This window comes from Dipodomys ordii, unplaced genomic scaffold (genome assembly GCF_000151885.1).
Source record: "Dipodomys ordii isolate 6190 unplaced genomic scaffold, Dord_2.0 Scaffold76, whole genome shotgun sequence".
NCBI lineage: Eukaryota > Metazoa > Chordata > Mammalia > Rodentia > Heteromyidae > Dipodomys > Dipodomys ordii.
Genome location: NW_012267292.1, coordinates 4,782,898 through 4,788,878, shown reverse-complemented (window position 1 = coordinate 4,788,878; position 5,981 = coordinate 4,782,898).

The window sequence follows — 5,981 nt, the reverse complement described above, 5'->3', positions numbered from 1 at the left end:
AATGTACAAATATACACATATGGAGACTTTTTCCCATGTCATTAATTCCTAAACAATACAATATGGCATTTACATTGTATTAGGTATTATAGACAAAGTAGAGAAGATTTAGAATACACTAGATGATGCACATAGGTTATATGTAAATATGATGTGTCATTTTATATAGGTCTGAGCATCCGAAGATCTTGATATGCATGACATTTTGAAGCCAACTCCCTGCAGATACCAAAGAACAACTGTCCCTATCAACACTTCAAAACTGGATTTTTCACACACACACACACACACACACACACACACACACACACACACACACACACTCACACATCTGAATACAAGCTTTTCTTGGGAAGGGGGAGAGATACTGGCAAAGAGTAGGTGCACATTATCCTGGAATATACATCAGCCAGAGCTGAATGGAATCTCTGCTCCAGACCTATGGCTGTTCACATTAGGCTTGTCCCCTCTACATTCCTACAGCCCATCTCTGAGTTGGGGCCACATTCTGGTCTCCACCTGCAGGGAATGCTGGGAAATGGAGTTTCTGGCTTCTACGTGTATCATACTAATGTTGCAAATGCCTAAGACATAGGGAAAGCCTTTAAAAGATGGTGACAACAAGACCCAACTAGGGAACTAGACAGTTTTCAGAATATTTGGCCATTTAGTCCCTATGTGTTCCCAACCTTCTCCTCTTTCTTCCACCACCTCATCTTGCGCTCTTGCTCTCACACTTGCCCTCTCTTAGAAAAAGTTATAGCTAGAGCTAGAGATATAGAGATATAGATAAATATAGCATAGAGATATAAAGATATAGATACTTAGTATGTAGAGATAGACAGACAGACAGATAGTCTCTCTGCCTGTATACTAGTTCTGTTAACAAGAATAGATCTCTATTGAAATATACAGTAATTTCTACAAAACATTTATGTATCAGGCCTTCTCTGCACGTCTGAACGTGAATGGCCTTTCCTAGCAATCCCTTCCTCTCTTGTGAGCATTCATCTTGCTCCTGTTTTTTTTTATTTTGTTTTGTTTTGTTTTTTGGTCGGTCATGGGGCTTGAACTCTGGACCTGGACGCTGTCCCTGAGCTCTTCAGCTCAAGGCTAACACTCAATCACTTGAGCCACAGCACCACTTACAATTTTCTGGTGGTTAATTGGAAATAGTAGTCTCAGGGACTTTGTTCCCCAGGCTGACTTTGAACCTTGATCCTCAGATTTCAACCTCCTGAGTAGCTAGGATTACAGGAGTAAGCCACCTGTCCCTGGCTTGCTCCTTTTTCTATGGTCACTGTCGTTATTCATAGTAGTGATGATAGGTATGTAGTCCAGATAAGTGATTTTTATGTGTGAGGATTGGTATTATGTTCTTTTTATATAGGATCTGTACTGGGCTCTTGATTTAAGCATAACAAACTAAAAATTAATCATTATAGCTGTATTTTACAAACCAATAAAATGAGCCCACTGAAGTTAGTTGACCTGATGGAAAGTCATGAGGAAGAAGCTGAGGCAAAAGGGAAACCCAGGCCTGCCTGAGTCCTGCTGGCCTCAGAGGGAAGCACGGGCTGGCTCTGCTGCCTCACCCCTTCCTAATGGTGCTTGAATATCTAATGAGCATTTCCATGCTGCTGTTTCACCTGTTTCACGAGTTGGAGGAAAGAATAAAAGCCTTTGAGGTTCTGGCTTTTTAAAAAGGCATTTTAAATGCATTTCAGAATAGAAAAGCATTTTTAAATGGGTTGGGAGAACACAAAGCATCAAAGAGCTCATGGGTACAGCTTGTGACTTCCTGGGGCTCTGTATTCTTAACTGTCAGACTTTAACAAATATTCCTGTAGATAATTGCTTAATTATTATATCTGTCAAGAAAAAGCCTTCACATCCATCAAGTACTGCATATAAAAATAGTTTTAATCCTAGATTTTGGAAAGTTATCTCCTGAGGCATGAGCAAGGCAGAGCCCTCATGATACCAAGTCATTCTCAGACTCCTAAGGATTGAGCTGACTGTAGAGCAGGGGAGCAGAGGAAACAAAGCAAAAGAACTGTTCTCCCTTTTGTGGGATCACTTTCATTTTATAGTTTCCAATTATTTTTAAGTCTTCACAACATGGAAACCAAGAAGTCAGATGATCTAAGAAAATGTATATATATGTGTGTGTGTACATATATATATATATGTACACATATATATATATATATATATATATATGTACACATATTAAGTGACGTAAGCCAGACACAAGGAAACATAGGTCCCATGGTTTCTCTTATTTGTAAAAATTAGTATACATCTAGGACAAGCTTAGCAGATGAGCAGAATAGCTCAATAGCTATGTACATATGGCCATATAAGATGATGCTAAGCAAAACGAACTTCAATACATGGACAAATGTTGTTAATGTACTATGTGATTTCTTGTTTCTTTTGTACATTCTTCCCCCTATGATTGTTGTCTCTCTATTTGATTTTGGTCCCCTGGGTATTGTATATATGTTTATCTGAATTAGAGAAGGGAAGGGGAACAAAAAATGTTGAGACAAAGGACAATGGGGAACCAGTGCAACAGTAATATTCACAAGATCTGTACAACTTGGGGGGGAGGAAGTAAAGAGGGAGGAGGAAAAATAGGGAGAGGGTAACAAGTTAGACAAGAAATGTACTCACTACCTTACTTATGTACATCACCTGGACAATAAAATTAAAATAAAAAAGAAGTTAGATTATCTTAATTCTGCTAATTTATAGTAAAAGAATGTGGTGCAGTATAAACAAGGCTGGGAAAGATTGAAGCTTAGCTAGTTATGCTTGTCCAAAAATAATTGAAACTATATACTAAGATAAAATTTGGTTATCTGTTATGTATAAACATAGCAGCACTACCATGCAAATGGTGAGAGAAATCGATATAATTAAATTAATGCACCCACGGAGGGTTCAAAAATTACATTACTTGTAGACCTTGTATTTGCAAGTTGACCTATTCATGAAGATTTATGTGTGAGAATAGAATCACTATTAAGGTGCCTTAGTGCTGATTCATGTGAAGAATAGTGATGGTATATTTAGTCATCCACCATGCACAATCCCAGCAGAGGCTGAACAAGGCCATATTTGGCCACCTTGTTTTTCTCTAGTGCTGTATAAAGTATCCTTATACTTTATATAATGCCAAATTTCAAATTTTTGTACTTTTGTGCTTTAAAGAAGCCTCTAAGCACAGTGCTGAACTGCTACATAGTGTTCCAAATCCCAAGAAAGCAAAGTGTGCTCTATGGAGAAATAGTTTTATTAGACAAGCTTCGTTCAGATGTGAATCACAGTAATGCTGGCTGAGAGTTCAGCTGTTCTGCTCAGGGTCATCAAAGGATTCAATGAGGGCTAGGAAGGTGGCTCAGTGGTAGAGTGCTTGCCTTGCATACATGAGGCCCTGGGTTCAATTCCTCGACACCACATAAGCAGAAAAAGCCAGAAGTGGTGCTGTGGCTCAAGTGGTAGAGCACTAACCTTGAGCTGAAGAGCTGAGGGACAGTGCCTAGGCCCCATAACTGACAAAAAAAAATAAAACAACGGATTGGGTGATGCTCATCTACATTGTTAAGGGATATTTGTATTCTCTTTATTGATTCAAATGCTAACCTCTTTTGGAAACAGCTTTCCAGACATGCTGGAAAGACATGCTATTCTACTATCTCTATGTGGGAATCCCTCATTCCTGTAAAGTTGACATATAAAATTAAGCATCAGACTCAATGTCCACAAGTGACTTTTCATAGAATGCAACTGTAGTTACAGTATTTATTATTTCAAGTTCCTATATTAAAAAGGTTAAACTATTACTGGGTGCTGGGCACTGGTAGCTTACACCTGTAACTCTAGTACTCAGGAGGCTGAGATCTGAGGTTCAAAGAAAGCCTTAGTAGACAAATCTATGAGACTGTTGCCTCCAATTAATTAGTAAAAAGCTGGAAGTGGAGGTGTAACTGAAATGGTAAAATGGCAACCATGAGCAAAAATGCCAAGTAAGGACATGAAGTCCAGTACCAGCACAAAAATTCATTAACAAAAAAATAAATATTAGTGAGTATAATAAATTAGTTTCAAAATCTTCATTGTTTAACAAATAGACTTTTTAAAAACATGAATGTTAGCTACATGGTTACACCTACCTACAAAGGCAGTTAGAAAATGGAATCATACAATGTACTAAGAGATACCATGAGTAGCTCTGTCACTGGCCTTACAGTTATTTCTTTCAGGCATTTTTTCCCTGAAGTAAATGACTAAACTCTTGAATATAAGTATGTTTTTAGGTTTTCCTTTTAAATCAATTTCAGTTTTTCACCAGGGAATGCTGGTCTATCTCCTCATCTGTCTTACTGAAAAATTAAGCCTTTACATAATGAGATTTCCCAATATTCTCTTGTTCTATTAATAGTTCCATCAAGACTTTAATACCTTCTGTAAGTTTTTGCCTAGAAATACATTTGCTACTGAATACAAGATTATATACTGTCAAAATACAGCTGATAAACAGTTAAGTTGTTGGCTCCAGTTCAAGTTGCTTTAACATTAGACCTATAATATGCTAGCTGTATGTGACTCTGTGATATTGTTTATATTAGTGAATAAAGGGACTTGGACTCTGTTTGGGTTCCTATACTACCCTTTATTGTTCTCTGAGATCTAGGTTCGTTTTAACATTTTTTTTTATCCTGTTGACCATGATGAGTATTTTTAAGTCTTTTGATAGTGTTTTAATATCAAAAGAAGTACACTGTGATTATCAGGCCTCTTCTTTCAGGGGAGTATTTCATTTTTATTAACCTGCTCACATTCTTCCTTGGAATTCCTAGGGAAAGTCTCACAAATGTTTTTCCCCTAAATGTTGTACTTAATTGTATATATTATACCATTTATAACTTTATGCAATTTTAGAGAATTCTCAACCTTGTTAAAATGAGGTTAATGTTGACAGGCGCTGGTGGCTTACACTTGTAATCCTAGCTACTCAGGAGGCTGTGATCTGAGGATCACAACTCAAAGCCAGCCAGGGCAGTAAAGTGCATGAGATTCTTATCTCCAATAAACCACCAGAAAACTAGAAGTGGCTCTGTGGCACAAGTGGTAAAACGCTAGCCTTGAGCTGAAGAGCTGAGGGACAGCGCCCAGACCCAGAGTTCAGGCCCCACGACTGATTAAAAAAAAAAAAATGAGGTTAATGCCATGTGATCCAACAGCAGTATGCAGATGGACAGACAGATAGATAGATAGATAGATAGATAGATAGATAGATAGATAGATAGATAGATAGATAGACAGACAGACAGACAGACAGACAGACAGAGGCCACAAGAATTGAATTCAAGGTTGTTTTTTTTGTGTGTGTGTGTCCGGTCGTGGGGCCTGAACTCTGGGCCTGGGCGCTGTCCCTCAGCTCTTCAGCTCAAGGCTAGGGCTCTACCACTTGAGCCAGAGTGCCACTTCCGGCTTTTTTCTTTTTGCTTATGTGGTGCTGAGGAATTGAACCCAGGGCTTCAGGCATGCAAGGCAAGCGCTCTACCACTGAGCCACCTTCTCAGCCCCTGAATTCAAGGTTTTAGAGAGGTATCCCCAAAACAAAGGAACAATCCAGGTTCCATCAGCTTATTAATGATCAAGCAAAATGTGGAGTGGAATAATTAGAAATGAATTTCTGTTATATATACTACAACAGGAATGGACATAGACAATAGTGTGTGGTATGAAATAAGCCAGGCTGAAGCCAACAAATATTGCATGTTTCCACCTAAGTGAATTATCTAGTAGATAAGCTTATGCATACAGAAAATAAAATCAAAGTGCCCAGGGGTGAGGATGAGGAAATGATAGTTTTATGGATATGGAGGTTCTGTTTAGGATGATGAATAAGTTCTGGCCAGAATTGCACAGCCTTAGAATGCCCTTAATGCCCCTGAATGATATACTTG